Raw genomic sequence first — 27,688 nt, 5'->3', positions numbered from 1 at the left:
TCAAGAGTTTAGAGAGATTCAGCAATATTTACTCTGTTTTTCTTGTGTTCTAGTATAACTAGTGACATTCGAGGATGAATGTTTCCAAGGGGGAGATATTGTAAGACCCGGCAAAGTTCCCTCGTAGTTCGAGCCTTAGAGCGTGTCAAGTGAAGTCTAATTTCTGCCTTAAAATATTGAGAAGTGACCTCCCAAGTGATTGTTGTTTAAACTATATAGAATTTTCTTAAATTTGACTTTTTTTTCATACAGATAATTGAATTAGCTTTCCAATAATACCAAATTCGTCCAAATCCGGTATCAAGGTAAGAAGTTATGGCCATTTTACCGAGAGTTATTAGAACCGCCCAGGTGCGACGGATGATCCGACGCACTATCGAGTTTGCGACGGACCATTACTCAGCCCATCGCAACCAAGGTAGTAATCCTCTTTTTTTGGCCCAAGTGCGAAGACCAAAATGACGGACCATCAAGGATACGACGGACCATCGCTGGGAATGTTGCATTGAGGCAGTATGACCTCACCCTGGCCATCATACGATAGATGACCCGATAGACCATCGGACTTGCGATGGACCATCTCTTAGACCAAAGAATCGAAGAAGTGTATCCCATTCCTGGCCAACGTGCGACGAACGACCCGACAAACCGTCGGACTTGCAACAGATCGTCGCTTCTACCGTTGTAGCCCTCGTTCAGTGTTTTAACTCATTTTAATAAGGGAATTTTAGGTCTTTTTCCTTTTAACCCTCATATATATATTCCAAATTAACTTGATAGTTTCATTATCTCCCAAAACATCCAAAGGCTAGGGTTTCTCCCTCAAGATCAAATCTAAAACCCTTCTCCAAGAAATCCATGAACTGATCATAGATTCAACAAATTGAGTTGATATTTGAGTTTTCCAAGTTCAAGGATTGCAAGAACCCTCCCTTGAATTGAGAGCCTAAGGGCATGACTTTTACATGTTTTCTTGAGAAACTACAGCTGGGTCTATACCCCATGATTTTAATCCTTGAGAAGTTAATAGTTGAAATATTTTAGATATTAAAGTCTATGAGTATGTTGAGATTTTGAGACAAATTGCTGAAACTACCAGATTTCTACATGAATTATGAATCTATATGCTATGTATTATTCTTTTGATGAGTTTTAACTTGAGAATGAATTATGGGTTATTGAGCCCTACTTTTGATTTAAAATTTTATGAACTCTTATGCTATAAGCACCCATGATTTGAGTATTCTGAGATTATTGAGTAATATATTGACCTAATTGTTATTGAGTTTTGAAATCCACTCTACTAAATGAGATTACAGATTTGATTATTGGGTTCTTATTGAACCATGAGATTATTCTAAAGTTTATTTTCATGAGATGAGAGAGATAAACTAAAGGGAGTAGTATTTAGCACTGAGCGGGTAAGTTACTACTATTTCTTACCCTAAAACTACGTACTGTCGTAGGTTGGGACTGAGTCTGAGTTATGATTATTATTGGGCCTAAGGCCTAGTTGATATTGGGCCCTAGGCCGAGTTTGCTTAGTGATCACAGGACCTAGGTTATACTCCTTGGCAAGAGTATGATGCCTCTCCCGAACGTGAGGTCTCTTCCTTAGGAGGACAAGACGTTATACTCTATTTAGCTCGCATGGTTTATGTCTGTTAAGAGAACCTCCCTTGATATTTAAACTTTGAGATTAGTTACTCCCTAAACTAAAATATTTTCCATTGAGATTAGATATTTTCCTTTAAAACTAAAATACTTTCCCTTGATATGAGTATTTTTCCCTAAATCTTGAAATGAGATGTTTTCCTAACATGAATTAAATACCTTCAAGTATGTTCCAAAGTTATATGATTTCGAATTCCAAGTATTTTAGTTCAAAAGAGTTATGAGTTCTTCAGCATTGAAGAAGTTTTACTCTCCATAAGACATATGCATGAGTTAAAAGTACTGTTTAAAGTTTTCTTTAGCCTATGGGTAAATAGAATAAGAGAAGATTATCGATTTCAAAGTTAAACTATGATGACTCACGAGATTTGTGTTACATACTCCATTCTACATGATTCATGAGCTTGACATTTTATACTTATTCAAGCCATATGAGTTATTACTTATTATATGCATGATTTGATTAAAGGGTATTGATGTTGTTTCATATAAATGCATGAAACCCCACATACTCAGTATATTCCCAAGTACTGATCCACATATACGCCTATGTGCTACATTGTCTTATAATGTAGGTTCAGGTGCTCAGTCCCAGCCTTGTCAGTGACTTTCGAGTACCTCTTTCTACATCCCTACAGTGGTGAGTCCTCATGGTTCGAAGACCTATCGTCAGACATTTCAGTATTTGATAAACCATATTATTACTTTCATTTCATTTCGAGTCAATTGGGGACCTATCCCAATGGCTCTCTAATTCACGGTTTAGTAGAGGCTTTGTCAGACTAGTTATCATATTGTTGTTGTGTTGTGGTTTCCTGTATTGTGGTCATTTGGTCCGAGCATTTTCTCTATATTTCCTTTCATATGATATGACTGTGCTAGTGTTTGAATTATTTTATCTTGAAATGAGAGTTATTAGTAGAAACAGGCTCACAGGGTTAGCTTGGGGATACTTGTAGCCTTAAGCACCATGTGACATCCCGGGAGGTGATTTTGGGTCATTACACAAGTACTGCTCTCACCCTTCATTTCCTTATCAGATTTCTCAGACTCTGTCTCATCATCATCTAACAACCTAGCTGTAATATCATTATCAGCATCTGCTCTGGGGGAGTGAAGTGTCTCTCTAGGATTTAGGACCTTCCATAAGCCCTTTACCTCTTTCCACGTATGGTGAAAACTTGTCTCTCTTATTCTCCCTTCTCTACATCTTATCATGAGAGTCACGCAAATCTCGATGTGACTATGCCAAGGATGAACAGGACCACTTAAGTTTTGATGTGGTATCCCTCTATGCCTTTTGATCCTAAAGAAACTTCTCATAAGAACTTTAGGCGACATAGGCGTGGCGAGCTATAGAAGATTCTCCCAGTCCTATGTGCAACATACACACCAACTCCCGCACTACTGGTATCTAACTTTAGAGCTCCTGAAATGTCAATATGGAGGATATTCTGCAAGAATCAATATCATCATCCACCTATAAAACAAAATTGATCTGTCTCATTTTGCTCTTTGAACTTACGCCTTTACCATGCATCTTCAATAGGTAAATGAATGTCTTAAAGGATATCTAATTTTCTCTCAGGTATTTCTCAACCTCGGCCCTTTAGCATAACTCTATAATTAATGATGAAAATATGTTCATTGGACCATCTTTGTTCTTAAAATGTCTAATCTCTGATAGCACAAAGCGACTAACGTTCAAAGAAATGTTATCCAAGTGGCAAGCTACCATTTGGGCTCATATAATTGTGACAAATATTATGTTGGTAGTCAAAGAGACACGGCTACAAATGATGGCCAGTGAAATCCGAGTTTCAACAATGAACACATTCAATGTTATGCCTATTTTTGTGGTGGCCCATGGGACTTTTCTTCCTTGAAACAATTGAGCAGCCAACCAGCTTCCTAAAGTACATTCCTTGTCCTCAAACTCTCTCATATCGACATTTGGTATCCCATACACTTTATTGATCTGTTTGACCCGAAAATGAACTTCCCTTCCCTAAATCTTAATAACTGGGTTGGATATTTTCACTCTGTTGAGATTTGCGTAGAATTTTTGAACCCATTGCTTATTGCCCCAACATGGATCTGAGGTAAAGCATATCCACCCCATTTCCTCTAATTTCCCATAGAAGACCGAGAGTTTCTCAAACACTTCTTCCAGAGACACACCTCATTTTGGGCGTAACTTCCTCCTGTCTAGGTCCTCATAGTTAAAAGTCTAACACTGAGATCAGAGGAAGAGATTTTGATCATATTCTACCATCTTCAGCTTTCAATAACTGAAAATAAAACAAGGCATTAACTATCAAGATCATCAAATGGAAACAATGTTATGCGACTAAATAAAGCTAAAGAAATGGTTCATGGGTCAAATTTGGGCTTAAAATGAGTCAGAATTTTGGATAGGTCTATTAGACAAGCCTCAGATGTCACGATCGCACTCTTCTTGAGTCGCGATCGCAACACTTGGTAGGCCGGTCAATAGGCCTTAGGTCTCGTAATCACAATTTACAGCATCACGATCACACTTTGCCAAGTTATGATCACAGTGCCGGAGGCTACAGTCTTGTGTATGAAAACGATCAAAAATGCCAATTCCTTAACCAATTTGTGTTTATAAAAGGTAATTAACACCAAAAATATGAAAAATAATTCATGGACACTGAACTATGCCATCTAATTCATAGAAAACTATCAAGAAGTTCATTTGGGTTTTTAATGAAACACTTAGTGTGCACTTATATTTCATACTCATTTTGGATAAGTTTGGGTACACAAGACTTCCCCAACAATGCACACACCAATAACAACAACCACCATACCCAACAATACAATTTAGACACTAATTAAGAACAATAATAACAAATTTAGGCCATGGCCCTAAACTTGCTTCTAAGGCTCACATTTAGGCATAAAAGAAGGATTTAAAGAACACATAATGCTCGGATGAAAATGGGGGTGATATACACTTTAACACCGATTACAATGGTGAAAATTGAATTTTTTTAGTTATTTGAAGGGGATTGAGTGTAGGACCCATTTAGGACATGGTTCCTATTTATAACTACCAGGTTTGCAATCATGATTAGCCTCTACAATTGTAATCATACGATGATCGTGATCGCAGTAAGATATGCGATCGGGGTATCTAAGGTAAAGTTGGGTAGACTTGTGTCTCTAGATTGTGATTGCGACACTTAAGACTAGGTTCAATTTCCATGTTTATCAGCTATTTATCCTCCAACTCAATTCCACCCTACTTATTATTTCCCAATTTCTCACATACACCTTCTAAGTGCCAAGATTTTATGGACTAATCAAAAACAAAAAACTACTTTTTGAATTAATATTTTAAAGGATACGGGCCAAATTAATGGCAATGATGGGTTGTCTCCCTTCCAATGTTTGATTTAAAGTCATGGCACAACTTCTACTTGGATTCAACTTGGATTATATTTTAGGTAGGCCACTATATTACTAGGCAAACCCCTTTTTAGCCTAACATTGATTTGCATTAAGATTTGGTCAACTTCTATTTCCAATTTCTTGATTGAGGACGAGTGGGAGGTCACAGTTTGGTTTAGTTACAAGAATTTGCCTTTCATTTCCCAGTCCATTTTGTTCGTACCTTCAACACACATTAGAATTCTAGCTAAGACATCCCTAGTCTTGAATTTTTTAGGGTCAATAAAGCTTGACTCCTTCTCTTTAGGCCTATCATAAGGAGGGGTATATCGATCATAGTCCCTCTCTTTATCTTTCCATTATTATTCATAATAACAGTTTCTATCCCTCTAATCTCTCACTCGTTCATGATCTTTCAAACCTTGATTCTCATCTTGCCTTTGTTAGGCGAGTGGGAACCCCAAAATTTTTAGACAAAAATTTGTTCTCCTCATCAATATTTTCCCTTCTTCATCATCATAGGACCTAGAGATCTTGGAGGATACTACATTTACCTTCTTAGGAGGGGCACCCATGACCTATTTAGTCAGAAGGTATAGTTGGGTCATTACTTTTACCATATTTTTGTCCTATTCTTTATCCTTCTTCTTATTTCTCTTTATCCATAAAATATGTTACGGGAGGCCTCATAGCCACCTCAATGTCTCTCATATGCCATCCATAATTTTGTTTTGTTACTTGATCAAGAAAAGTTTCCTCAACAGCATAAGACAACTTAACAAGAGACCCACTGGATACATTATCCACTACCATTTGATTAAGTTGGTCCAATGCCCCATAAAATAATTAAAGAAGAATCTTCTCCAAGATGTCATGATTAGGGCATTTCATTAACTTATAATTGAGCCATTACCATACTTCATACAACAGTTCACCATTGAGTTAGCGAAAGTTGGTTACTTTATATGTTAGTTGTAATATCTGGGATTGGGAATATACAAATCTAAGAAAGCTCTCGTAAGCTTGGCTTATGAAGTTATATAACTCACGGGTAATGATCAAAATGATAAAACCGTTTCTCCCATCAAAGAGAATGGGAAAAGATACAATTGAATTGCCTCTTAAGTGATGTGGACTTTATCAAAGGGTAAGCACCCATCAATTAAAATTTTCAAGTGGAGGTTCACATCATCATAGGCTTGGCCTCCCATTAATCCCTTTATTTGAAACAAATAAAACATTACACTAGTCTTGTGAAAGACTACATTTTCATCAGTTGGTGTGATAAGGATGGCACTATCCCATCCCGCATCTCCAATTTGGTCCATATCTTATAGCCCATCAAATGAACTAGCATTGCTACCATAGTGGCTTATGGTATCGTCTAGTCTATTATCTCTCCCTAAGAAAACAAGCACAACAAAAAATGTAAACAAAAACACTATGACTAACCCAAGTTCACTAATAACACTACAGTACTAAAAATATATTTTACTCCCTGACAATGGTGCCATTTTTTAAAACGCTCAACTTATTGTTCAAATTTGATACAAGGCAGACGTTGTCTATATATACCCAACATAAGTTGGAGTCGAATCCTAGTGAAGTGCAAACATAAATTTCAAAGCTTATATATATTAAGAGATAACTATGTGTTAACTTAGTATGTAACAACTAAATAATACATGAAAATAAATTGGGGGTTTGATTTAGAACTTTGTTAAACACAATCACAAACAACACTAATATGAGCTCAAACAATTGATAGGTGTTACAAAATTAAGAGGGACCATGGGGTTATGATATTCTTGGTGGTATTCATAAATGGGTAATTAATAGTTAGTCCAAGTTTTAGCTAAGGGTTTTGGGTAGGCTAAATTGAGAATTGTAGTGTTAATATTTTGATAAAACACAAAATTTCACTCATGTATTCTTTTGAACACCCTATGAGCGTGACAATTTTACCATCCATTAACTCAAACTAGCATCCCTATTTCTATGATGATGCTTATGAAAATAGCTAACTCAAATAACACTCTTATTTCAAAGATGACGCTATAAAAGAAGCTAATTCAAGTTGTTGTTCACAATTACTCCTCACCCATTTCCCTATTTCAAGGATGATATGGGATCCAAGACAATTGGGGTTTTCACTTTCAATTCTCAATTCAAACATAGACTATAAGAAAAACCTATCACCATTAACTAACTATATAAACTAATAATCAACACCCATATATTATTCACCATCTAATCAAACATAACCCCAAGATATAAGTTTATTTACTCATGAAATTAAAGATAATAAATATAACTAAATTTCCATGCAATTCATTCATCATGAGAAAAATAAATATAAATCCATACTTCAATTTTAATCTACAACCAAATCTCTCTTAGAATAGTACCAACAATTGTTTCTTCACTTAATATAAAATATTTTTCTCTTAAAAAAAAAAGAAAATTTGATGTGGAAAATATTAAGTGATGTCTCGTGTTTTTATGATGATCAGTTTTCGTTGAAGGACCAGGTCCCTGGCTTATCATGAAGAGGTACAACTATTACATTTATGCATAGTTTTGTCAGCTAGTGTAACTAACTATGCAGGAGTGCAGTGTACCTGTTGTGACACTTGGTCAAATCAAAATTCAACCCTGATTTATACATTACAATAAATAGACAAGGATACCTCTCATACAAGTAGTTTTGCAAAACTGGTGAATTAAGGAAATAGTGAAAACTTTGTTGCTCAAGTTCCAAATTTATGTGTGCTTCAAGTTTAATTGTTCTTTATTCAAGTCTTGATGTGTAATTGAATTACTCATTTTATAAGAGTAATGTCTTTCTCTTTTTAGTTGAGTGCTTTGGTAGAGTTACCTAAGGTCAAATCAATTAGATTTGATTGGGAAACTATTGAAGTGAGTAGAGGTGGTTGTAGTAGACCTATTACAACCAGTGGAACTCAGAGTTAAGTTCTTGGAGTCCATAATCATTGATTTTTGATTATAGTGAACTTTGAGTGCCTGTAAGGGCAATCTATGGTTTTTCCTCCCCTGAGCAAGTAGGTTTCCACGCAAGTCACTGTGTTCCTTTGATTCCTGCTAGTTTTAGTTCTTACTATTTTTTTAACTTTATCATACTCTCTAGGACTAGGTACGTAGAATGGTGGAGCACCCCTACTTGTCATCAATTTTTATTAGAGCGAGGACACTCCAAAAGTTTCACACCTAGAGTGATTTCATGATCACGGCTACTCCACCTAATCTGGAAGAAGGTAATCTAACACTAGACCTCCTTTATTTAATAGACAGTACTATGGGTGGTGGAAAACTAAGGTGTATTACTTCATTATGGCTGAGGACAGTGAGTTGATGGATGTAATACTTGATGGTCCCTATGTGCCAGTTAGAGAGGTCAAATAAGGACACATAACAAGAATGGTTGTCAAAACCAGAAAAGGACTTAATGATGAACATCACAAAAAAGTTGAAAAGAATTACAAGGTTATGAAATTACTTGTGTGTTGTATAAAACAAAAATTACATATGTGTGGTATAGGGCCAGATAAGTATAATAGGATCTCCACTTGTGAAAATGCTATGGAAATCTGAGACTGCTTGAAGACTGCTCTTGAAGGAATAATTGATGTGAAGGGTTCAAAAGTTGACATGCTGACTACTTAGTATGAAAATTTTTCTATTAAGGAAGGAGAAATAATTCAAGAAATTCATACTAGATTCACCTCAATTATAAATGAGCTAAAATGTCTAGGAGAAGTAATTTCTTTGTATAAGCAAGTGAGAAAAATTCTAGGAGTTCTTCCTAAGTCTTGGGAAAAAAATTTGATGCTATTATTGAGGTTAGAAACCTGAAGACTTTCACTGATGAACTTATTGGTAATCTAAAGACTTATGAACTCAAGAAGAAGAAAGGTCAATAGAAGAAGGAAGCAAAAAAGAAAAAGTCTCTAGTATTAAAGGTATCAAAGTCTGAATCAAAAAAGGAAGACACTAATGTTGCATTGTGAGAGAAAAGAAGAAAAATGGCCAGTTTTAAAGGAAATGAAGGAGAAACAAAAATGTAGGTACTATTGAAGTTTGTCAGAAATATGGAAGTCCTAAGCAGTTCATCAACGATGTCCACTGCAAAAAATAGACTATCAAAAATATCTAATATTTTGAGCTAATAAAGGAAAGAAGAAGGACCAAGTCCCTAATAAGTCAAGAAAAATAGTTGCAACTGGTTAGGCAATGAAACAATCGTTGTCAGTCTGGGGAGATTCCTCTAGTGAATCTAATAAAGTTGAAAAACTTGTAGATATGTCTATGTTGGCTATGGAAGAGATTTAAGTCATCGATGATTCTTGTTTTCTCTTATGGCAAACATAGATGATGAAAAATAAAATGAGGTAACTCTCCATGACATTAAGGAAAATTAAGATAACTACTCAGCTAGAAAGATAAAGAAGCTTGCAAATATGTTGATTGATTCATTAGGTGAACTGACTACTGAGAAATATGCTCTAGAAGAGAAAGTAGAAAATCAAGAATTTGAATTAATTCCCTTAACTCTCCAGATATCTGAAATAGAAGAACTATTCATAAAATTAAAATCTAAAATATAGTTTCATGAGTCAACTGGAGAAAGTAAATGATTCTAATAGTAAAGGGAAGAAACAAGACTTAAGTCTTCAAATTTTGCTTGAAAAAAAATTGAGGGATTCTTAAAAGAACCTCATGATTGCACTCCATAAAAATGAAGAATTAGAAAGGGCTTGGTGCATATAAGAGAAGATCTTAACAAATCCCTAAAATGGACCACATCCTCACATATACTTTCTAATTTAACTCATCAAGGAGTAAATAATGGTAAAGGCCTTGGATATCAGTGTAGAAACCACTTACTTGGGTCTTCAAGGAAGTCTATTCATGGTGTCAAAAGCAAGGTCCACAAACCTCTATGAACTTATTGTGTAAGGGATGGACCCTTGAAGGAGAATTGACAAAGTTGGATTAGATATATCAAGCAAGAGAAGCTTATCCTAAGGATTACAAACCCTTGAGGAATCTAAAGAAAAACCCACTACCAAGATGGGCCAAGAAAGATTTAATCACATCTTTATCTCCCTTTTAGGAACTCAAACTAAGTGGGTTCCTAAATCTAACAAGTAACTCTATTTACAGGAAGAAGAAAGGGAATACAGTCAGAACTAGTTCATGGATATTGGATCTTCAAAGCATATGACTGGGAGGACTGACTATTTTATCTCTCTCAATACACTTCATGGTGGAAGTTTCTCATTTATGAAAGGTAATAAGGTGATGTTCCTAACTGATGGATGTATTGTGTCAAGCTTGAAGTCTAGAAAAGTCATTCTCAAAGCTAAAAAATTCAAGAATATATATGTGGTTGAATTGGATTTTGTAGCTGCTTTGAGTTAACCTACTATAGGGCCTAAGGTTAAAATGTTGATCTTTGGTACAGAAGTCTAGGACATATAAGTTCTACTTTACTGAATAAATTAGTCTCAAAGGACCTGGTCTGTGGTATACCAAACTTGTAATATCCAAACAACAAGGTTGGTGATGCTTTTGTCAAAGGAAAACAAACCAAATCCTTCTTTAAGTAGAAAAAATAGGTTAGTATCTCTAGACTACTTGAGCTATTGCATATGGACTTATGAGGACCTGTTAGAGTCTAAAGTAGAGGTGGAAAGAGGTATGCCTTTGTTATAGTATATGACTACTCTAGGTTTTCTGGAAAATGTTCTTGAGAACTAAGGATGAAACCTATGAGGTTCTAGTGACATTTGCCAACCAAATTTAGATAAAGCTAAACTGCAAAATTGCTGGACTCAGATCTGATCATGGAACTGAGTTTGAAAACTCCCTAGTTGTAGAATCCTATGCTGAAAATAGAAATAGTCATAATTTCTCTACTCCTAGGACTCTTCAGTAAAATGGGGTTGTATAAAGAAAGAACAGGACTCTCATAGAGATTGCTAGGACCTTGTTGATTGATAGTGGACTTCAAACAAGCTTTTGGGCTGAAGTTGTTAATACTGCCTGTCATGTGACAAATAGGATTTTGATCAAATCTCTCTTGAACAAGAACCCATATGAGCTTGTCTTCAACAAAAAGCCTAAGCTTGACTATTTTGGACTATTTGGGTGCAAATTCTTTGTTCTAAATAATAGAAAGAATGAGCTAGTAAGGTTTGACTCTAAAAGTGATGAATCATCAATTATGGGCTACTCCTCAACAAGCAAAGAATACCAAGTCTTCAACAAAAGAACTCTCTGATTGGAAAAAAATAAATATATAGTCTTTGATGAATCAGAAAAGCTGAGGAGTTCTAGTATAAATAAAGATTCTGATATAGAAAAACTCATTCTTATTCTAATGTATGACAAAACTAAAGATATTGGTTAAGGAAAGCTGATACAGTTGAGAATAATGAAGGTGATGATAAGTCGGGATCTCAGCTACAGACTCCAACCATAGTTGAAGAACATCAGGAAGGCTCTAGTCAAAATCTCCAAGGACCTGCTCTCAGCAAAACTTAACTTCGAATGACAAATTGGAAGCAAAAAGACTCTCGCCCTCTTGAAACTATTATCTCTTTTGGAATATGGAGTCCAAACAAGAGCTCAAGCCAAAATTTAATGTCCTTCTCAGCCTTCTTGTCACAAACTAAGCCCAAAATATGAAAGAACCTTTTAAAGATGATAACTGGATCAATGCAATGTAGAAGAAGCTTTACCAATTTGAAAGAAGCAAAGTCTAGCACCTGGTCCCCTATCCTGTTGATAGAACAATTATTGGGACTAAATAGATGTACATAAATAAGTAGGATGAGCATAGAATTGTCAATAGAAAAATAAAGCAAGGATGGTTATTCAATGTTATAACCAGGAGAAAGGAATTGATTATGATGATACATTTACTCTAGTTGCAAGGATAGAAACTATAAGTATTTTTATTGCATTTTCTTCATATATGGTGTTCAAACTCCTTTAAATGGATGTCAAAAGTATTTTTCTAAATGGGAATCTAATGGAATAAGTGTTTGTAAAACAAACTCTAGGTTTTGAAGATGCAGACCATCCACATCATGTGCTTAAATTGGATAAAGCTCTCCTTGGGTTTCAGCAAGCACCTAGAGCTTGGTATCAGAGACTCTCAAAGTTTCTTCTTGAAAATCTCTTTAAAAGAGGAAAAATTGACAATACTTTCTTTTTGAAGTTAAAAGGTAGCAACTTGATAATTGTCCAGATATATGTTGATGATATATTGTTTTGAAAAAACTTTGAATCCCTATGTAAAGAGTTTGCAAAACTAATGGGGATTGAATTTTAAATAAGCATGATGGGTGAATTGAGTTCCTTTATAGGCCTAAAAATTAAGCAAAATTCTCAAGGGATAATGATTTGTCAAGAAAAATACATTAAGGAGATACTGAAGAAATATAATATAAGAGAAGACAAGCCAATTAATACTACCAATGGAACTAGTTCAAAGATGGATAATGATGAACCTGGTTCCTCAGTAAATAAGACCATATATAGAGGGATTATCAGATCCTTGCTATATCTCACTACAAGCAGACCAGATATTGTATTTAGAATGGGAATGTGTGCTAGATTTCAGGCTTATCCAAAAGAGTATCATTTGAAAGCTGCAAAAAGAATTCTCAGGTATCTGAAAGGTACAGGGGACCTAATCCTGTACTATCAATCTGGAAATAATTTTGATCTAATAGTCTATGATGATGCTGACTGTGCTGGATATTTGGTGGATAGAAAAAAGCATATCAAGAATGGCTTATTTTATTTATTCTTCCCTAATTTCTTGGGCCTCTAAGAAGTAAAACTCAGTTGCTCTATCTACTGCTGAAGGTAAATATATGGTTACTGCCATATGTTGTTCTTAATTACTATAGATCAAACGACAATTGAAAGACTTTAGGATTGTTTTTGACTCTATCCCTTTGATGTGTGACAGTATAAGTGCTCTTAAATTGGCAAAAATACTAGTTCAGTATAAGAGGACCAAGAATATTAATATAAGACATTATTTTCTAAGAGAGAATGTTGAAAAGAAGGTTATATGCATGAAGTTTTGCAAGACAGATGATCGTATAGTAGATATCCTTACAAATGCTCTTCACAAGGAGCAATTTGTCGAAAATAGGTTGAGGCTGGGGCTGATCAAAATGAACTGACCTACTTAATAATTTAGTTTTTATCCACAAATTGTTTATGATCAGGAGACATGTATCCTTGATAAAGTATGCTCATGTCAATCTAACTTATTACCATACCTTTACAGGTATACATGCATGATGAGCTACTTTGAAGGAGAATAGATGAAACAGACACAACTCTGGGAATTAACTCAAGAAAGATAGGGACCTAGTCCTATCTCTCAGGTAAATATCATGAATGTTCATGTTTTTTATTTTATCAAAACAAGTCGTGTCTTCTCTCTCTGTGTCAGAAAACTGTGTTATCCTAAAAGAAGATGAGTCACCTCAAATTGAAATAAATTTTATAAACCCCATCCTTATGCTTATTTGTCTTTTAATTTTTTTTCTTAAACCTCCACTTTTCAAAAAGGGATTTCCAAAAATCTGACATTTGCTCATCCTCAAAATCCATAAAAGACTCAGAATTTTATCAAAATTCTCCAATCCTTCTAGAAAAATCCTCTATTGAAATCTCCTTGTGCCTAGAATTTATTATATACATAAAACCACTCTCAATTCTTCCTCAAAGCATCGAGTTTTCCTTACCCTTCACATCCTTGTTAGAATAACTTTATATTGAATTGTTCATCACAAGTACCTTTTTGGATGAACGTCAAATAAAGGAAATCCTTAAGAAATTAGAACCTTCTTATGATCCTACTTCTAAAGTAGAGCACAATAAAAAGGTTAATCTCTCTCTTGAAGTCGTGCCTTCTGATAATCTTCATCTCTCTAAAAGACTGAACAAGTAAAGTTATCAAACTCCTCCTTCACTCAACTTGTTGATGAAGATTCATCCCTAAAAAAGCATAACCCTTCTAGTAGTATAATGACTGGTGATGATTGTGTCACTAAAAATCTTATATTTCTCTCAAATAACTTAAAAAGGAGTTTGCTCGATCATAAGGAGAAAGATGGGAACAAGAAAACAACAATTTATAGGGTAAAATATAAAAGTCTTACTAAGAAGCAATAGACTTCTAAGGGGCCTGGTCCCAAGAAAAGGAATATGACTGTAGGAGAACCCAACAGTTCTTCTAAAAGTAGAAAATTTGAGAAAGTAGGAAAACATGTGTCAAAGGAAGTTCAAAATAGATTTTTGAAATATCAAAAGGTGCTAACTGGAAGGGTTTTTGACTCAATCATTTAATAAAACTCGGTATGATGGAATTAGTTAAGCTTTGTCAAATATAAAAAATGGCTTGATCTTTTGGAAAGACCCATTCCCTCTATTTTTAATAAGGAAGTCAGGAAATTCTACTCCACATTGAATTTTTCTAATGATGGACTAAAAATAACTATATTAGTTCAAGGGAATAAGTTGAATCTAAATGGTGCATTGCTTGGAAATTTTCTGGATGTTCCCACTAATGGTGTGAGGACTATTTGAAAACAACAACCCTCAACTAAGTATATGGTGAATGCATCAAAGGTTAATTAAAAATTTGTAGTTGGAGAAAGAAATACATCACTTAAGAGTGAGGTAAAATGAATCTTTGAATTTTTTAACAAAGTGATTCTACCTAGAGCATAAAAAGGGAATATTGCTTCAGCCGTAGATCTATATATAATGGAGTGTCTTAGCAACTCTAAGTTAGCCAGTCTTCCTGCTCTAATGATTGAGAAAAAGTATAATGTTGTTCATGAGAAGAATGGAAATCATGGCATGCCTTATGGATATTTGTTGAGTTGAGAATTTGATCATTTTGGAATTTTCTGTGAAAATAGAACTCCTAGAACTATCAAGAAATTGTTTAGTTTAAAAACCCTGATTAAAATAAGTGTGAAAGAGAAAATATTAGGAACCATCTCTTAAAAAGAGCTAAACAAAAAGATAAAGAAAATAAAGCTCATCATAGCTGTTAAGGATGCAAAGATTAGTAGATTACAAATGATAATTCATCAGCTTTCTAGTAAGGGATCCAGTGTTGTTGAAGAACTTAGAACTAAGAATGCTGAATTTTCGAAGAGAGTCTCAATTATAACTAATGAGGTTCTTATCTTGAATGCAGAGATAAAGATACTGACAAGGGAGTTGTTATATTTTAATGATGCAGAGAGAAATAACATGGAATTCCTTCTCAAAACCCTTTCCCTAAGACCTTCACCTACCTATTTTTGTTATTTTCATACCCCTCTCGCACTAGTGTCTCTTTTCTTAATCCTTGGGGCTTTTTTTGTGGAACAGGAAATCTAATTTTGCACTATAATGGTACTAATCCTATTTCATATGAATGAATTCCTTATTTTTATTTATCATTTGTCTTCCTTAGTTAAGTGCTCATTTATGTTAGTGTTTCCCCAGTTTCCATAAGTTAATTGATTTATGCTTATTTTATTCTTGGTTTACTATTCTTTCTTTTTAGTGATGCCAAAAAAGGAAATACTAAATTCACTATTGTAGGGACCAAGTTCTCTGATAATTGTGTGTAATTTTTATGTGTCTATCTATCTAAAAGGGAGAATATTAATAAAGGGAACATAATAGGATGACATATCTATCTAAAAATGGGGGAATAATGATAGGGGGAACACAACAGAAGGAAGCATCGTGATAGAGGGAACACATATAGTCAATAGCGGGTGCTCTGATGATTGAATAAATTTTTATGCTCTGAGGTTATGGTTTGTTATCATCAAAAAGGGGGAAAATTTATGTCTCATGTTTTGATGATGATAAATTTTCTTTGAAGAACCAGGACCCTGGCTTATCATGAAGAGGTACAGTTATCACATCTCTGGGCAATTTTATCTACAAGTGCAAATTTTTATTCAGAAGTGTAGAGTACCCATTGTGACACTTGGTACAATCAAAATTCAACCTTGATTTATACGCTACAATAAATAAAAAAGGATGCCTCTTATACACGTAGGTTTAGCAAAGCTGGTGAACTAAGGAAATGATGAAAACTCCATTGCTCTAGTTCCAAATCTGTGTGTTCTTAAAGTTTAATTGTTATTGTGTCAAGTCTTAATTTGTAATTGGGTTACTCAACTTATAAGAGTAATGTCTTTCTCTTTATAGTGGAATGCTTAGGTAGAGTTACCTAAGATCAAATCGATTTGAATTAGTCAATTATTCAAGTGAGTAGAGGTGGTTGTAGTAAAGCTGTTGCAACCAGTGGAACTTGGATTTAAGTTCTTGGTGTCTATAATTAATTATTTCTTATTATAGTGAAGTTTGAGTGCTTGTGGGGGCAAGCTGTGGTTTCTCTTCCCTTGAGCAAGGAGGTTTCCACATAAATCACTGTGTTCCTTTAATTCTTGCCAGTTTTAGTTCCTTACTATTTATTGTTGTTATCATAGTATAAGGGACAAGGTCTCTAGAACGGTGGTGCACCCCCCATGTTTCATCATTGAGGGTTTATCCTTTTATATCTTGGGACAGATCTTTGTGAATTTCTTATTTTTCCCCTAAAATTTTCCTGACCTATTAAAATCGCACTCCCTCAGTTGCATCACAATTCTATAATCGCATGGCATTATTTCACCATTTCCACCCCTGACTTTATGGACTAATCAGAATTACGACCCTCAAGTTGTGATCACAGTACTTGAGGGTCTTCTCCTAGAGATTACATTCAGCCTTTGTCAATATTTTAGTTATCTCCTTTCCTTTCCAGCTTTGTCTCAACTTTTTCATCATGCTTACCTATAGGATCACAAACACTGGAATTTAGTGCATTTTACATGGAACTAGTCTAATATATTTAATTATTTCACCATAGTATACAGGAAATTAGATGCAAATGAGTGGAAAAATTACCACTCATTAGTGTGTTATAATTATTATTTATTTTAAAGTATCTCTATTCTAATATGCATTGTCGTTAAATGCTAAGTTTCCTTTGAATTGAAATCCTATAGCTAGTATTCATTGTAAGTGTTGAGAAGGGAAACATAGAATAAATATCCTTCATCACTTCATACAGCTTGTTTTCCTCCACCTATTGTATACAGGTTTAGTAAGAGTAACTAGTCTAATTGGGTTATAATAGTACCAGAGTTTCAAATTATAGTTTAGGGTAAGTTGTTCATTTAGTTCACAAATTTAGATTCTGGATTCCATCATTCTATTTTATAATTTTTTCATCCAAGACATATTATAGTCTTCGGATTCTGTATTTGATGTGCTATAGAAGTATAGAACTTTTGATGCTTAAAATGATGAAAATATGCAAGTTTCTTAGGTTGTTTTGTTAGATATAATGTGTTTTGGGTATGTTTTGCAGGAAACTAGGTTTTGGATGCTAAGCTCAAGAAAAAAGATGAAAAATAGATTTTGGGCCACTTACTGGAGCATTTTTAGGTATTTGTGACATTTAGCGGCTGTTTGTGACAAATCATGTAATAAAACTTGAAGTCTATAAGCTTGGTTGCAGGAATTTGAAAACCTGTCACTTACCTATGTCCATTTGCAGACCACATGTAGCATTTGTGGTCCATGTGTGACTAAGGTACATACCAGAATTAAAGATCTAGAGAGTGAAAGAGCTGATAAAAAATTTTTGGCACTTACCTATGCCTGCCCGCGGTCTATATGTAGTACTTGCGAACTGCAAATGGCTACGGTAAGTGCCAAAAGTCCAAAATCCAGAGAGTGATCACTGCAGGAAAATTTTTAAGCACTTACCTAGGTCCACATGTGAAGCACATGTGGCCCAAGTAAGTGTCCACCGACTCCGTATGTCATTTTTTCTCCAGTCCGTTGATTTTTTGGGTTTCCTCATGTTCTTTAAATACCATTTATATGTTTTTTTGTAGAGGTAATGCACTCTTTATACTTACAAATGTAGTTTGTGATTCTGAAATTCAATTTTGGTCTTTGAATTATTTTGTATTAATTTTTGTTGTTAATTCAATTAAAGTTTTGGGTTTTCAGTTGTGATTATTGTGATTTCATCTAATGCTTTGAATTAAGAATGTTTTTGATTATTTTACAAGCATGGGTAGCTAAAACCCTTAGCTAGGATTCTGAAAACCCTGGCGGATTGATGAAGTAGGGGAAGTGTTGTGTTGTTCTGAATTGATACCCATGCATGTATTGATATCTTAGTAGTTTAAAATGTTAGGATTCCTCCTAAATTATTTCCGCTTACTCCAACAGAGGAGTAGTGACTAGGATAAGATAATTATAATAGTAATTTGAAGATTAATTATCGATCGAAGCTAGTAGGTATTATCTAACAAAGATTGTTAACTATAGTCTAATAAATAGATACCCAAAAGATAATATTTAACTGGAATCAAGGATAAGGGTTAGTAAAGAGACATTCTAAGACTCAAAAGGTAAAGGGTGAAATCTATCAACTAGTCTTAAAGATAGTTGATGGTACATAAGTTATCATATTCTACATGCGAGGTATCGGGTTGGTTCAATAAAGCACGATAAGCCTTCTGAATTAAGAAACCAAGGGGAATACAATCCTAGTGTTTATTTATGACTAACTACCAGAGTTGATAGTTTGTTACTTGTTCAATATTGCCACTAGAATCCCACCATTTACTTTTGGGTTTAGACTTCAGGGTTCAAGGTTTTAGGTTTAGGGGTTTAAGATTCTAGGTTCTGGGTTAAGGGTTTATGTTTTGGGTTTACAATTTAAGGTTTAGGTTTTGGGGTTTAGGGTTCAGGGCTTAGGATTTAGGGTTTAAGGTTAAAGATTTAGGGTTTTGGGTTTAAGGTTTCTGCTCGTTGATTACATTAGTTGAGATCCACAATTACACATATTCCCTTGGGATTCAATCCAAACCATTGTTGTATTACTATATTTGACATTGACTGCATTATCTTTAGATATAAGGTGTAGTTTGGGTGTTATCTGTATTAAAATCTTAGATGCTCTAATATTTGTCTCAACAAATCTTTGGGTTTTCTTTTTTTTTCATTTTTTCACTTGAAATATGAATTTCTAATTTATTAATATTTTTATGAACTTTATATTCTCTAAAATTCATCCTAAAAATTTGTAAAGGAATGAGATTAGCCTGCAAAGGGTAACGGATGCATTCACAGCCTAAGCAATTTTAAATCATGACAACATATTAGTCGAATCATCCATTATTATTCACTTTATCTTACTATAGTAAGAATATTTTAAAATCATTTTTCTATTTAAAATCACATTTGAGAACTCATAGTTTGATTACAAATTCAACATGTTTGTAGAGTAAATTACTTTAAAAATTATTAATTTTTATTTAAGTTAAACAACCCATTCTTAAGGTAAATGATGTACACATAACTATATATCATGATACAACATAAAATATGGAGACTCAATGCGAGCTTCTCTTACACGCCCATCAAGCTAATTAAAAACACTTTTATGATAGAAAAAGATTTTTAAAAGGACATTTCTCAAATCCTTCTAAAAAGGTCCTAAATGCAATTCCCAACATTCAACAAATATCTCTACATTTATTTAGGGTAATAAAGTTTAGTATTTTGATTAAATTCTACTAATTCCACCCCTTTCAAAACAATTAAAAGTAAAAAATCCTACTCATGATAATTCAAATTAACATTTGATGTTTTAACACTGTTCAATTGACTACACCAATCCTAATTAATCCCATACATATTATAAAAGATAAAGTAACTTACCTTATAATGTTTTTTGAAAAATCCTTCTTCAATAGAACTTGAGTTAATTTTGAACAATTTAGGGATTGAAATGTTATCGTAGTATCAATCCTCTACAATTTGATGTATTAATCAAAGGAATAGAGAAGGAACCCATCTTATATTATTTGGAGAAGTCATAGGGTGCTTTTCTCCCTAAAATACCCTTAGTTCTAGATCTATGGCTAGCAATATTTATGGAGGATCTTTCATGAGACTATGATGGGGGTAGATTTAGATATTCTATGTCATATTTCTCTCACTAATTGAGGGTGGCAAAATCGGGATGCTAAGAGGGGGTCTGGCACTTATGCTATTAGTGCCTCCTACGAGCAGAAAGTAGCTAATGATTCAGTAGAAATTGCACTGTTAAGGATCGATATTGGATTTCTAGCAAAGCAGTTTCCGACAGTATATTCCAAGAAAGTAAATGAAGTGGGAGCATAAGGTTTGGCTTCTAGAGCATGTGAGTCTAATTTTGAGAAGGAAGCTAAGTATCTTGATCATAAGGTGGCAGGTTTCTGATTCCAAGCTCAAGGAAATCAATGTTGGAACTATTATAGCAATAGATACAAGGACCGCAGTAGGAAGCTAGATGGTAAAGAGAGGAAAAATATCACAATAGAGAGAAGAGAGATAGTTATATTACACTAGGCAGCGGAATACAGAGTTTAGATGGAGAAAATGCTAACAAAACTGATAAAGGGTCAAGAAAATAACAATAACACCTTAAGAAAATTAAGGCTGAAACTTTAGTATTGACCCAAATGGTGGAATCTCATGCCTCTGATATCAAGTAGTTGGAGCACCAGTTCGGGCAGATGTCGACAACACTGAACCAGAGGCAGCTAGGTACCCGTTCGAGTAACACTGTTCAAAATCTGAAAAATAATGATCATGTTCTTGTTATTTCCATACAGAGTGGTTTAACTACGGTGGATCCTCGTTAACCTTCTTTGGAAGAAAAAAGGCATGATGGAGCTGCTATTGATGAGACACATATTGTACGAGTCAGAAAAGGCAATAAGTGGTGATAGAGTTGGTAAGGACAAAGGTAAGAGTCCGGTCATTGAGCTAGAAGTAAGAAAAATTCCATGACCATCCTCATATTTTTGTCAAAGACTGAAATAAGATCAAGAGAAAGAGAAGTTCGAGAATTTTATTGAAATACTAAAAGAGTTGAGATTGAGCATCTCTCTCCTTGAAACTTTGAAGAAGAAGTTTGGGTATTCCAGGTTTATGAAAGAGTTAGTGACCAAGAAGCATACTGTAATTTTTAAGGACCTAGGTGGACTGTACCATTAGAGTATAGTTACTTCTAGATCAGTGGCCTTGAAAAAGGGTGATCCCAGTGCATTCACAATTCTATGTAGAATTGGGACCTCCTAATTTGCCAAAGCTCTTTATGACTTAAGAGCCAGCATAATTCTGCTGTCGTTGGTTTTGTTCTTAAAATTAGATTTGAGCCCTCCAGAGCCAACTACTATGTGGATATTAATGGTCGATTGCACTATCAAAAAGTCATTATCATTTTATATGATCTGATGGTAAGAGTAAATCACCTCATCTTTTCGGATGACTTTGTGATTCTGGAATGTGAGGTATATTTTGTGATGCCCATAATTTTGGGACGACCATTTATGGCTATGGGAAGAAAAATAGTTGATATAGCAAAAGGAGTGCTCAAGTTCAAAGTCAACAGGAAAGAGGTCACCTTTAATGTCCAAAAAATAATGAAAGCCAACAATCAATGAGAGTGGTATCGGTTATTAATTGCATTGATAACCCAGGAGGGTACTCTTTTGGGTATCTTGGTGAATTCTAAGCAATCAAGGTAACTACGTCGTGCCGTGATATTAAATCAAGAAATGCATATGAGGCAACCCATGGGATTGTTGACGAAGTCTGATTAACCAACACAGCCACATCGTGCTGCAATGTTAAATCAAGTGCTTGATGGGAGGCAACCCACTATAATAGTGTTCACTTTGTATTGTTTCATTGTTGTAGGTTTATAGCCATGAAAATACCTAGAATATGTTAAGGTTGCTTCATTATAATCTTCCTGTTAAGAGTATTGTATGACTAACTCACAAGGTCATAAGTCCCACTTGTGGCAGGTAATGTTGCGTGATAATTAAAAAGATGAAATTTTAAGGATAATCAATGAAAAATTTTGGATCTTGACATATAATCCTATTTACAGAGCTATAAATACACATTACAAAACCATAAGTAGTACGGTAAGCACCGAAATGCAAGTTCAGAGAAAATGAAATTGGGAAAAAAATTATAGCTCACTTGCGGTCAATACATATGGACCGTATGTACCACATACGACCCTCATGTGGCAAATGCTAATGGCCAAGTTGTGGACTAAAATTTAATTTAAAATTTTAGGCCCACCCATGCTGAAAAAAGACCTAAACACCCCTCCCCCTTGATATTTAAGCCTACTTTGCCTCTTTTTAACCTATTCATATCCTCCAATTTCATTCTTTATCATAAGATTTAAATTTCCCTCTCAAAGTATATACTTGCCCCATACTTATAAAAATTCTAAATTGGCACTTGTTTTTTATACCAACTTGATCAAAAATTCTATACACGTGCTACAACTTCAAGTTTAGTTCAATTCTTTGTAGTGCACTTCCGGTTTTGCTTCTAAAAGGTAATGTTTCTAGCTCCTACTTGTAGTACTATCTGCTAAAATTGAAAACATGTAGTTGGTATGTTTATTTTCATGCAATATATATTGTAACCAACCAAGTTGTAAGTTAGGAGCCTTTAACTATAACTAAAACATAAATGTAGGGCATATATCTTGGATTAATCCTTAAAATTATGCCTTACCCGGAAGTGGTAGTTGAAGAAGTTGAGGAATACTAAGAGTTTGGCATGCTAGTTGATAGTGAAAAATATAATTATTGATAAATATATGCACATTGGACTTGTTGGGATTGCATTAAATTATAGAGATATGAAAATTGAAGGAAAATCAAAGTTTTCAAATTTTGAGTTTTTTTCAAATTTTGCAATCTATCATCTTCTGTTAGAAACTAACACTTGGTTTTTCAAGTACACATGACACCTAAACCTGCAAACAAAAATGTTGTCACATCAAGTAGAAGGGATGAGTTCATCGAGCCCAGTGGCTCAGTGGAGAAGTACTCTATTACATAAATTAGAGCAATTGTGGTCGGGGTGATATGCCGAGTTACTAGAGGCCAGGTATGTGAGGCAGCTAAGACTTTTATGTTAGGCACAGTGGGTGTCTAATTGTTAGAGGACTCACAGTGGGGAAGAAGGATAACCTTTTGTAGGCCTAGGTCTTTGACTGAGGAGATTAAGGCTACCCAAGCAGCTCTAGCCCAACTAAGGATGAAGTTTACCTGGAGATCACCCCTACGCTCTTCTTCATCGAGTGATAATGATACTTATGATGAGGTAGATTCTGAGCTAGTTACATAGGTTATTGCTCAGGACTCCTAGTCTGAGGGGTCCTAGGATGATTCTGAGGCTGTATCTTAGGAAGGGTCATCAACAGTGCCCCAGTCTGAGGAGGGTACAAGGCAGGCTTCCTATGAGGTGCTAGTTCCAGATGCAGGGGCACCATAATAGAAGGGATGGATTTATGCCCCAACACATGTCTCAAAGGTACCTCTTAAGGAGAAAAACCCAAGATAGTATGTAGAGAGACATTAGACTATATTTGAGACAAGTAGTTCTATTTTAGAGATAGGCTGGCCCAAAAGGCTTATTTTGTAAAAACATAGGATTAAGCTATCTGGGTTGAAAAATAAAACCACATTTTTAGGAAACTTTTGATCGTTATCAGTTGAAGTGAATTACTATACCACTTATTTCTTACAACCTAACTTTGGTACGATAATTTTATGCATAGATCTTTGTGTGCCAAATCTACAAGTCTTCTCAAACATAAGGAGAAGCCACGCCTTGATCAGACCTTTATGAAGAGCGATTAGTGCGAATATTCCAGCAGCGGCTATCCATCAAGTTCTCTTTTCTCCAGACTATATTGCCCCAGCATCTATAGTAGAGTATGACTATAGATTGAGAGCTACACATGACAAACATATTATGAGGAAGAGTGAGAATAGACATAAGAGAGTTAAGATGGCTAGGTGGATTGCCACCTATATTTCACTTTTGGGTGATGATACCACTTGGATCAAGGGACAAGACACGATAAACAAGGCATTATTGACTTTTGTTGCTAAGTTTTTATGGTTGCTCATATGATATAGATTGTTCTCGATGCTTCAAATAATATATTGACTTAAGAGGGAGCTTCTTTAATTGTTAGTATGATGTTCGAGTATGATATTAACTTTGTAGCCATCATTAGACATGAGATTCATGATTGAGCCTTTGGGGAGACCATGATTTTACCATTTTCTTATCTTATTCTGAGATGTGATCATGTCGGTATGCCACAGATACCGAGAGCCAGTGATAGAGTACAGGTGTCATCCACTGCACAAACAAAGATGATGAAGGATTCGGCATGTACGACCCTTCCCAGATGACCTAGTGGGTCAGCTACAGTACCTTAGGTCCAAAATGAGGACCTTTCAATTTCTATAGAGCCTAGTGTTGTACAGAAAAAAGACGTGGGCGCAAGCAGAGATCTTATGATAGGGGATTAGAGAAAGGGCCCTGAATCTAATACATAGGGTGATGGGACCCCAATGATATCCACATCAGCCTTGGTGATGTGTTATAGAAATATAGCACTTTCGATGCTTAAAATAAGAAGAATATGCAAGTTTTTGAGTCCTTTTTATTAGATATGATCCATTTTAGGTATGTTTTGCACAAAAATATGATTTGGATGATAACTTCATGAAAATGGTGAAAAAAGGTGTTTTCGTCTATTTTTAGAGTGATTATGGGTGATTGGGAGGTATCCCAACTTGATCATGATCAAAGAATTCCAAGAATCAAAGATGACATAAAAAACTGACTTCCAACACCTACTAAGTTGACCCATAGAAAAAGTGGCCCAATAAGCAAAAAGTAATGAGAATTTGATGTAGAAGTTCAGGAGGGTATAGCCTTGTTTTCCAAAATTTTTATCCTACCCTGCCCTAAACCTACATTACAATCTCAAAAAGCCCTTTATGATTCCCAACCAAGTGTGGTCTTTTAGTGGCGATTAAAAATAGGGGCAAGCCTATGGCATGGTACTTGTATCATGCAGAATTCCTTAAGATATCGAGTGATTAAACTTAATTTCCTTATTGCATAAGTGGTAACTAGGTGTGTGAACCTTCCTTTGTTGTGAGGGGGCATGTGAGTTAATTAAGGTGGGTGATTTTGTCATCTTCCGCACAATGAGATAAGTGGATGTATAACATAATTGAAGTCGGCTAGTAAGTCACTTCTAGAGTGTTAGTAATTGTCATATAGTCACTCTCCATGATCCGTTGCATCCTTTGCCTCTACATTTTATGATGAGAGGCATTGACAATACTTTTCAATCTATGTGTGAATAGATTTTTGTGGTAACAACCAAGTTAGAGTCTTCATGGTCATTGGGAACATAAATAAAGGCACACATAATAAAGGTCTCATGGTAAGAGGTAGTGTTGCATGAGGATAAAAAAATGTATAGGTTGGGGGTTTTGATGACAGTAATCCTACCTCTTTTTCGTACAAATTATACAAAAACACTACCATGTTTTGTATTCTAAAATGAGGCATTATCTAGATTTAAGTGCACTAAGACCCATATTTTATAGATATGAAGTGAAGAAGGTGAGAATATGTGGAATGGAGCTAAAAAGAGAGAAAATGGAAGCAAAAGGAGTGCAGTTGAAAACATGAAGCAGTCACCTTAGTTACCGCAACCGCGGTCACTGTCGGTCATAGTGGTTATCAAAGCACGGTCGCAAAACCTTATCGTGGTTACATAGCTGCATTCGTTGTCAAACACACACGATCACTAATCAACGGGAACTGGCCCAACAAAAGAATTGTAAAATGTTATGGTTGAATCCCAAATCATATATAAGAAAAAACCATTTCTTTTTTGGGTATTGCTTATCTCATAATATAGTTTTGAATTCTAATCTTGAAACCCTAATAGGGAAAGTGTGTAATTAACCTTAGAGTCTTAAATTTCTTAGTTTCTTATTGAAGAATGAATGCTTTGGTTGACCCACATGGTATATCTCTCTTTACTTTCTTCATAAGTAGCTAAATAATTTAGTATTAGGATTACATTGAGCTAGAGTGTGATTTTGTGTGGGTATTGTTGTGTTTGCATGGATTTTAGTTGTTGAGTATGGATTTCACCATTTCTTGAGCTTATGTGTTGAAATTTAATGGATGAAAACTCCAAATATTCAAATGAGTTTGATGGGTAAAATCTCAAAAATCTTGAAACCCATTGTCGTCCTTAAAAATAGGATTTATGTGAACATTAGGTAACCTATAACATCCTTGAAAGAGGGTTATTGAGGGACAAAGCAATGGTCAACAACTAAGTCTATGGTTTGCTACCCTTTGAGATCTTAGAAATAAATGCTTAGGGTGTGTAAATCATATCAAGAGCATCATCCTAGAAATAAGGATGCTTGGTTAAGGTTTTGGGTGGCTATATAAACACCATATGATGAGGAGGAGGATATGGGATACATTGAGCTGGCAGAAATAGGAGCTATAATTCCTCCTGTACTGCCACCTAATGTGATGTTTGACATAACTAGTGCCATGATCCAGCTTTTAAACTTGAAAGGTATATTTTCAGTCTTGAATATAGAAATGCAAATATTCATCTTGTTAATTTTTTTTGAATCTACACTTTCAACTATTCTAAGGGGAAGACCAGGAGGAACTCAGACTGAGGTTGTTCCCCTTTTTTGTTGACTGGAGAAGCTTTTTTATGGTTAGGTAACTTTTGATAGAATCGATCACCATACGGAATGTGTTACGCAAGCAATTCTTAAAATTTCTCATTCCTCTATCAAGGATTTTGTATCTTAATGACAAGATATATAATTTCATACAACTACATTATATGTCTATGTGCGAGGCTTGGTTCAAGTTTAAGAAGAATTTGAGCATGGTACCCAATCATTGTATTTTAGGGACAAGCTTGCTGGAGATATTTTACAAGGCCTTGAACATCATTTCTCAAGCCATGGCAGACATAATCACTAGAAAAGTATTTATAATATTACGCTGTAAAGAAGCTTCTTAGGTTTTAGACTAAATCTCTCTCACCAATCGAGGGTGGCATACTCGAGATGATGAGAGGGTGTTGAAACTTATTCCATTAGAACTTTTGGCGACCATAGAGCAGTTGATGAGTATTTGGTGATAATGATGATATCACCACCACACTTTCCCTATCCTATTGAGGATGGTGATAATGATGAGGAGGAGGAGGAAGAGTCGAAGACAATACTAGAGGTAGATGTATAGGACCTCTATTTTAAGGAGGGATAATAGGATGAGGATGAGTATGAGGTTGTCTATCAGGAGGAGTTATCAGTAGTACCCCAGTCTGAAGAGGGTATCGTAGTTCAGAAGGAGCCATCAATTATACCCTAGTCTGGATAAGGTATTGACTAGTCTTCACACCAGGTGCCAGCTCCTAATTTATAGGCACCTGCTCAGTATGATAAGGTATATGACCCTACATATATCTCAGTGAAACCTATTAATGTGGTGAACCTGACATGGTGCATGGAGGGAC

This window comes from Capsicum annuum, chromosome 12 (assembly GCF_002878395.1).
Source record: "Capsicum annuum cultivar UCD-10X-F1 chromosome 12, UCD10Xv1.1, whole genome shotgun sequence".
Classification (NCBI taxonomy): Eukaryota; Viridiplantae; Streptophyta; class Magnoliopsida; order Solanales; family Solanaceae; genus Capsicum; species Capsicum annuum.
The sequence above is the reverse complement of the archived record's forward strand: the minus strand, read 5'-3'. Positions refer to the sequence as shown.